The sequence below is a fragment of the Marmota marmota genome, unplaced genomic scaffold (assembly GCF_001458135.2).
Source record: "Marmota marmota marmota unplaced genomic scaffold, marMar, whole genome shotgun sequence".
Lineage (NCBI taxonomy): Eukaryota > Metazoa > Chordata > Mammalia > Rodentia > Sciuridae > Marmota > Marmota marmota.
This window is the reverse complement of record NW_025999932.1, coordinates 24,385,122-24,394,174: the sequence shown is the minus strand read 5'-3', so window position 1 is coordinate 24,394,174 and position 9,053 is coordinate 24,385,122. Positions and strand designations below refer to the sequence as shown.

General features: G+C 41.6%; 1 protein-coding gene across 3 annotated transcripts in view; it reads right to left on the bottom strand.

Moving 5' to 3' along the window:
• The window catches only part of Mtus2 (microtubule associated scaffold protein 2), a 567,575-nt gene that overhangs the window by 439,758 nt on the left and 118,764 nt on the right, over positions 1 to 9,053 (bottom strand). The gene's annotated exons all lie outside the window — the stretch shown is intronic.

Genomic DNA, 9,053 nt, shown 5'->3' with positions numbered 1-9,053 from the left:
AACATAAGCCAATACTAATAAGCAACAATTATTATTAAAATGAATACTATAGTTCTATGTCTCTTGATATTACATTTTTTTTTGGTACCAGGGATTGAACCCAGGTTGCTTTACCACTGAGCTACTTACCTAGCCCTTTTTAGTTTCTTATTTTGAGACAGGGTCTCACAAAATAGGTTAGGGCCTCACTAAGACACTGAGGCTGGCTTCAAACATGCAATCCTCCTGCCCCAGCCTCCCAAGTCACTGGGATTGCAGACTTGTGCCACCACATCTGGCTCCAACATTTTCATGTTCATATGTGTTTTTATATGATATTTATAACACACAGGGGCCACAGTCATATACTCCATTTTAAACAAATCGTTCTCACTATATATGGTAGACTTCCTTATCCATGGGGGATGTATCCAAGATCCCCTGAGACCATAGATAATACTGAGTTTTCTATAAACTATCTTTTTCCTATACTTATAATCTTATGACAAAGTTTAATTTATAAATTAGGCACAATACAAACAATATAGCAATATTGTAATAAAATTATGTGAATGTCCTCTCTCTTTAAATATCCTGTGCTCTTCTACTCTATTTTTGGACCAAAGTTGACTGTGGGTAACTAAAATCTTAGAAACTAAGCCATGAATTTAAGCTGAGCTGAGTTTTCCCGTGATAATGAACATTTTGCACAACACATCATCTGGATGGCAGGGACACGTGTGTGAAATGGATGTGGCTTGAGCAGCGTGCATGGGAATGGCCCCAGGGCTATAACCCTAGATCCTGCCTCTGATTTCTCACATAGATTCCTAACACCCTCAGCCAAACAGGCAGAATTGTGTTTTTGGTGAAGAAATGTCTAGAATGTCTTCCAATCAATGACAAGAGTCTTTTTCAAATGACAATGATGACGAAGATGACACAGACAGTGAGGCTTTAATCCCCCCAGCACGACCTCTCTTGGGTAAATCAAGAGTGTCTAGAGCAGACCAGAGCTTCCTTTTGTTCTTACCAGCAAGGCTGAGGGTATAACAGCAGGGTAGAGCACATCCTAAATCCAATATCCAGCAAACCACAATTGCACTTTGTTGCTCTTCACCATCATAGAAAGCACCTGATGGATGATTAGACAGTTTCAGCAAGCTCATCCCCCTTCCATTAAAAACAGGAGAATGTTGCAATGGGATACTGAATAGTTGAGTTCAAAGATAAGAAGTTATATTTCGTGTGTTGGTCATCTTCCTAACCAACAGTGCTCTCGGTGGACAGTTCCATCACTACTCCTGTCCATGACTGAATTACGTGGTAACAACTTATCAGAGCTACATTACTCTTACGTTGTCAAGTTACTGCCTGGTATGTCTTCTAGGGAGTTTCATGACTCAGTTAATGATGTCTAATATGTCACTCCCAGACCATGGGAACCAGTTCAGGATATTCTCACCTTTACCAAACTTAACCAAGGGGAATTTTGCTACTATTCTCAATGAATTCAGCTTGAATAGAACTCCTCTGAGGACTATTATCTATCAAATTAAAAAAAAACAACACTATGATTTGTAAACTTTCTAAATATTTTAGGATGGATATCATTTCCATAAGGCATAGGTTCAGGCTTACAAAGACAGGCATTAAACATGTGAGTTTGGGAAATGCTCAAAAGAGAATAATAAGCCCTTCAATAAAGTGTTAATTAAAAAACAATCCAAAATTATCTAAGAACTTAAATAAAATCAGCATTTGCAAATCAATAAGTGTGCAAATAAACTGTATGTCTTTAAGCAAGTCTCCAAAAGGAAAGGTTGTGACAATCAGAATTTATTCTTCTGAGCAACAACAGAATTTTCTAGGAATTGATCATTTTTTGCTATTTTGGTGCTGGTTCAAAAAAGGGAGGTCAAGTCTTTAATTTACTAAGTGCTATTTTCAGGGCATCAGAAATGTAACAATATAATTAAAGACTCCGTTTTTCATTATTTATTCCATTATCATCATTTGGTTAATAATGCTAAGGAAAATATAAACATCTCCTTTTTGTAGACACTAGGGATCTCTTTGTAAAAATGTCATCTTAGAGCACTGTCTAGTTGGCCAATGTGATGGCAATTCTATGCATCCAAATGTCTAGCCATGGTGGTCAATTCTAGATGGTGGTCAACCAGTCTAGATGTTGCTGAAAAGATATTTTTCAGTTGTGAAACATTTAAATAGATACACAGAGTTTGAGGGAAGCAAATTACATTCCATAATGTGAGAAGGCTACATCTAATCTGCTCATGTCCTCAAGAGGAAGACTGAGGTCCCCAGAGGAAAATGAAAGGCTGCCTCCAGGTGGCCTTCACATTGGAGTTGCAATGTCAACTCTTCTCTGGGTCTCCAGTTTGCTGGCCTGCCAGCAGGGGGCAGTCTTGCCAATCCCCATGGTTGTGTGAGCCAATTCTTAAAAATAAATCTGCTTATTGTACACTCATACACATTCTATTGGTTACATTTCTCTGAAGATCCTTGACTAATACAATCACTCAGGCAGGCATCTCTGAACTGCTGACATGCAATGCAAAGCAGCTTCCAGGTGATCCTCGCATAATCATTGTTACAATCCACTACATACTTCAGACAGGGATCAATGCCAACCTGAGACAGGCAGACAGGAGCAACAAACACCTGATAGCCCACTTTAAAGTACACATACCAAGATTCAAGATCTGGACCCACTTTGGACAATGAGCCTCAACAAAGGATTGAGGGACTATGCCACCGTTTCCCTGCACACTGAATGGGACACCTGCTGACACCCCTGCCCACCTCCGGAGGCTCCAATTAATTAAGCTCATCATCCAAAAGAACTTTGTAAACTGCAAAGAAATGCACACTGACAGAAGAGCTAGAAGACAGCAAATACTAAATCACAACCATCTGCATGAACCTTATTATAACGATGCAGGTTGAAACAAGAGGCACTTCCTGTTACACTTCTAAAATGGAAAGTGTCACACTTATGTCACAGGGTAACTGCAATTACTGTGCTCTTCATCAGCTAAAGGGAGCAATCACACACAACCCGCATGTTTCTAAAATAGGAGCCACATGGAAAGTGAGAGAACATATGGAACCATCAACTATACATGCACAGCATGCGACCCTGCCAAGACGAAGCAGGGTTGAAAGTGGTGATTCTGTTCAGGAATGCACGAGCAAGAAAGTCCAGCCATCACTACACGGTGTGGGACTTTGTCATCACTACAAGGCTTGGTCCTTCTAACCTAAAAACTCCGGTGTTACAAACACAGAAAAGTTTCCTGGCCACTGCTAAAACTCAGAAAGACTGGAATATTGACCCAATTCACATCAGGCCAATGCAGCAATGCACAAAAAGTCACAGTGGACTTATTCAGCCCCATGTCAATTATAACTGTGGTTACACCTGTGGTCATGGTCCTTTGTAATGCAGAGCACCTCCAAGGTCAGGCACTGCCTGCTACTGTGGCTGCCACCCACAGGGATTGCTAAACCAGCCAGTGGGTGCTGGCCTGCTGCAGCCATCTGCCTCTCCTTGAGGAGAACCTCAAACATGAAGTCACACAGGTGACAAAAGAGTGGAAAACAGAGACACCCAGTACCAATGGCACTATTGTGGCAGGACCACTATCTAATAACTTAACAATTATGAATAAGCAAGAAACCGGAAGCTTCTGCCAGCTATCATGGAACCGTGAGGAGAGTCTGCTGAGAGCTAAGCTTATTCCAAGGCAGATCCAGTCCATGGAAGAAGGGTCACACTGTTGGAGTCATACCCAAAGGAGGAGATACCCTGAACCCTTCAGCTATGTGAGTCACTACAGTCCCCAGAAACATAGAAAACAGGAAAATACCAGTAAATTCAAGAAACAAAGAGGCACTGACAGACCAGCTCTGGGGTCAGGATCTAAGTGCTATGGGAATGACACCATCTGTCTTCCGTTTTCAAAAGCTCTTTTAATTGCAGAATGAAGACCAGGACGGGTGTACGGAGCAGTGGCTTGGACTAGAATAAGAGCAGTGAAGAAGGAGCTGGGAGCCTCTTTTGAAAGTAGAGGCCAAAGGACTTGGGAGGTTGTTGGTTGTCGACTCCAGCAGCAGAGCTGACCACGCCAAGATTCACAAGAAGTGTGGGGGGGGGGGGAACCAACTCACTGGGGGAAACCGGGAGTCCTATTTTGGAAATGTTACCTTTGAGATTATTTGACTAACTGAAAAAGTACAAATCTCAGTGGAATGGTTGGGCTGGAGGTCCAAATTTTGGAGAGACCACAGCTTTTTACAGCTAGGGACTGGGTGAGACCTTATGGGAAAAGAGGAAATGAAGGAAGGACAGGGAGCCCCGTGCTGAGCGGGGGACACACTCACATTCAGAGGTCAAGATGAAGCGCACACACGGCCCTACTAGACGGTGCCCAAGGCGGAGGCTGAGCCGTGTGGCCATGAAGGAGCACCAAAGCCAGAGGTGGCACAAGACAGAAGGGTGTTTCAAGACGAAGGGCACTTGGGTTTGGAACCTGAATGTCCCCCCAAAAAAACATGCTTTGAAGACTCTGGCACTATTGGGAGGTGGTAGACAACCTTTAGGAGGTGGACCTAGTGGGAGGAAGTTGGGTCACTGGGGGGACATTGAAGGGGACCCTAGCCCCTTTCTTCTCTCTTTTGTTTCCTGCCCACTGTGGAATGAGAAGACCTCTCCTGGCTCATGCTCCCCACCACTGACCCAAAGCAATGGGGCCTAGCAAACAAGGACTGAAACCTCTGAAATCATGAGCCAAAATAAACCTTTACTCTTTTTAAGTAGATTTTCCCAGGCATTTTTGTCATAGCAATGGAAAGCTGACCAAGACAGAGGGAGGGAACGAGCCACTGTACAAAGGCTCACAAAATGAAAGAAAGATGACGACTAAAGTGACCACTGGAGTTGCTGAATGGAAGTTACTGTTGAAGCTGGCAAGAACAGCCCATCAACAGTACATCTACAGGTATGTATATTATGCTGTGTTGAAAGGGAACAATATTTTGCCCCCACAGAAAGGAACAGAGTTTCAGATGTGAAAGGGACTTTCACTTTTTATATTACTTGTAATATATATTATAGAATATATAATTTGCTTTTATAATATTTTATATTATTTAAATATATTTTATATTATTTATATGCAGATACTCTATTTTCATTAAAAGATTTGAGTTTTGAAATCAAACTTTTATGAAAAAAGAAGAAAGGAAGAGTGAGTGGGGCTCTATTATAGCGCCAGCGTTTCTGTATGTCATTTGGGAATGACACAGTAGAAGGGAGACATTGATGGTTCAAGAGCTCAGAAGAGAGGACCATGGGCTTTCTTAGGACACTCAGCCTGCAAGCTCAGCCCCACCCATCCTCAGGGCTGGTCAGGATGTGGTGCACACGGACCCAGCATCCACGAGGCCAGAGAGGGACTCACACCACTCTGAATCCAGCACCTCTGAGCAGCCCAGGGCAAGTCCTGGATAGAGAGGCCTCTGCAGCCTTCTCTAACACACCTCCCCAAATCCTGGTTTACTAAGTCCAGTAATTTTGGATATATTCCAATAATGTAAACAAGTACAGAAATTTGTCAAAATATATCAAAAAAATGCTTAAATGTTTACTCTCTTCAATCCAAGAATGCTACTCCTTTATTTTTCTCTCCACAGCAGAAGAAATAAGAATGGTCAACAAAGCTTTGAAAAAGTGTTCAACATCTCTAGCAATTAGAGAAATGCAAATTAAAACTACACTAAGATTCCACCTCACTCCAGTCAGAATGGCAATCATCAAGGATACAAGCAACAATAAGTGTTGGTGAGGATGTCGGGGAAAAGGCACACTCATACATTGCTGGTGGACTGCAAATTGGTGCAACTACCCTGGAAAGCAGTATGGAGATTCCTAAGAAAAACTGGAATGGAACCACCTTTTGACCCATTCATCCCACTCCTACATTTATACCCAAAGGACTTAAAATCAGCATATTACAGCCACATCAATGTTTATAGCAGCTCAATTCACAATAGCTAACCTATGGAACAACCTAGGTGCCCTTTGATAGATGAATAAAGAAAATGTGGTATATGCATACATACATACACACACACACACACACACACACACACAATGGAGTATTACTCAACCATAAAGAAGAATGACCTTATGACATTTGCCAGCAAGTGAATGCATCTGAAGATTATCATGCTAATGAGAATCAGTCCCAAAAACCCAAGGTCAAATGTTTTCTGTGATAGGTCGAAGCTAACTCACATGGCGGTGGAGGTGCAGGGGGGGCTGGAATAGAAGTGCAGTAGACAATGGAGAATGGAAGGAAAAACAGTGGAATGAATCTGACAACCACACAGTGAATCCCACCACCATGTAATCCATAAGAATGGGACTCTCACTATATTCATGCTTGTATAATTATAGCAAATGGATCCTGCTATCGTATATGACTAAAAAAAACCAATAATGAATAAATAAATAGAATTTTACACCTAAGACCCCATTCTGAGAAAATAATCAGTGAGATAGTTTTTCATCCAGTGATGTGCACAGAGTATGGTTTAAAATAACAAAAATGATATTTTTGTTATTTTAAACCATAAATGGTAAAAATGACCAACAATTATATGAAAAGGTGTTTCATATCATTAAGCATCAGGGAAATGCAAATCAAGACCACTATGGGAGGCCGTCTCACACTCCTTAGGATGGCAATTATCAAAAAGTCAAAAGATAACAAGCACTGGTGAGGGTGTGGAGAAAGGGAAACTCACACGTACACTACTGATGGGATTGGGAGAGCCATTATGGGAAACAGTATGGAGATTCGTTAAAAATTAAAAACAGGACTACCATATGACCCAGCAACCCTTCTTCTGAATATATATTCAAAGAAAATGAAACCACCACCTTGTAAAGAAATCTGTACTACCATGTTCATTGTGGCATCATTCACAATAGCCAAGACATACAAATAATCAAAGTGTTGAGAGATGAACTAATAAAGAAACCATGTAGGGGGGTGTATAAAATGAAATATTATTCAGCCCTTAAAAGGAACAAGATCTTGCTATTTGCCAGAACACGGATGATTTAGGACATTATGGTAAGTAAAATAAGTCAGACTCAAAGAAAAATATTACATGATTTCACTTATATGTGGAATCTTTTTTAAAAAATCAAATAAACAGATAGAGAACAAAATAGTGTTTACCAGGAGGAAAAGAGAAAATGAGTGTATGTAGTTGAGAGCATACAAAGTTATATATCCACAGAATGAACAAGTCTAGGGAAACAATGTACAACTACAGGTAATAAAATTGTGCTGGATATGGAATCATGCAAAATTAGTAGATTTTAGCTTCTCTTACTTCAAAAAGTAAAAGAATTGAGTAGCTATTATGTTTTAGATCTGAAATGTCCCCCAAAGTCTCATGTGTTGAAGACTTGGTCCCCAGAGCAACTGCATCCAGAGTCAGGGCATTGGGAAGTGATTTGACCATGAGGATGCTAAGCTCATCAGTGGACCCACAGTTGAGTGGAGTGCTCAGAGGAGCTAGAAACTGCAGGTGGCCGAGGGTTGGAGGAAGTAGGTCACTAGGGGTGTGCCCTGGAAAGGTATTTCCGGTCCCCTGCTCCTTGCGTACCACTGCTACCTAATTCCAGAAAAGCTGAGCAGCTTTTCTCCATCAGGCCTTTCCACCATGATGTTGTGCCTCATGTCAGGCCCAAAGTCAGCCAGCCCCGTACAGAGACCTCCGAAACTGTGAGCCAAGATGAATCTGTCCTCCACTAGATTGTTCTTCTCAGGTATTTGTCACTGCAATGAAAAGCTGTGAACACTGTAGCTCTACGAGACAGACATATAACCTTTTTACTATCTTTAATTGTCCCACAACATCATGTTGCCTGCCTTAAATATTCCCAATAAAATTTATCTTCAAAAATCATGAAAATCTGCAAGCCCTCAAAATGATCTGATAAATAAATTACCCTCAGAATACTGAATGTTTTGCAGCCATTAAAAAGCATGTTCCTGAAGATCATTCAACAAAGTAGAAAGCATCTTGCCATACAAAGTTTAAATGAAAAGTTAGACTGCAAAACAATATGTCTTGGAGGATCTTGATTCTGTACAGACTATATGATAAAGAAACACATTGAGAAGCTCACAAAGATTTGGCAGGTGGTAGGATCATGAGCCATTTGCATTTTCTCTATATTAATCTGTATATCACAACTTATCCACAATAAAATCTTATTTTGATAAGCAGAGGTTATATAATTTAGAAGTTTAAGTTTCAGCTGAGTGGGAGGGCAATTTGGTAGAAATAATTATAATGTAGTAACATAAAATGTTTTTAGATTTCACTTCCTTCTGACCTCCTTGCTCCTGGGGTGAAATCCACTAATTGTTTCTCCAGTATGGTTAAGTACTGTTGAGAGCCACAGCCGAAGGGGCCCCAGCAAACTTTCAGACTGCCAGCTGATGATTGGCTCACAGCGGCCCCAGCAACATCTAGCTGATTGGCTCCTCTGCGGTGATGCTCATTGGGCTGTTTTCCTGCCCTTTCAGACTACAGAGCTGCTCATTGGGGGACTTTTTTGACTCCGCCCATGCAACCCAGCCAATCAGCCTCAAGAGCAGGAGGAGGGGGGGAGGTTGAGAGGCTTGTGGGGGAGAGAGAGGCTTGTGGAAAGCCAGTGGTGGCAGTTGGGCTCTGAAGGTTTTTCCTGAGGAGCTGTTTTGTTTGGCGTGTGTGGTTCTAAAAATAAAGTTCATTTCTTTTGACAAGTGGCTCCTGAATTGTGCCCAGCCAGACTGCGGCATTTGGTGGCTCACACGGGGAGCGACTGAGGGTAAGTGATAAGGTAAACTGCTCGCCCCTGAGGGCAGGGCGAGAGGATGGGTAGCCATTTTAAGATTCCTCTTTTGTTTTGCTTCACTTTTGTTTTAAGTTGCCTGTCCCTGGAGATGAGTGAGATGGAAGAAAAACCGCTCACATCTGAGGAA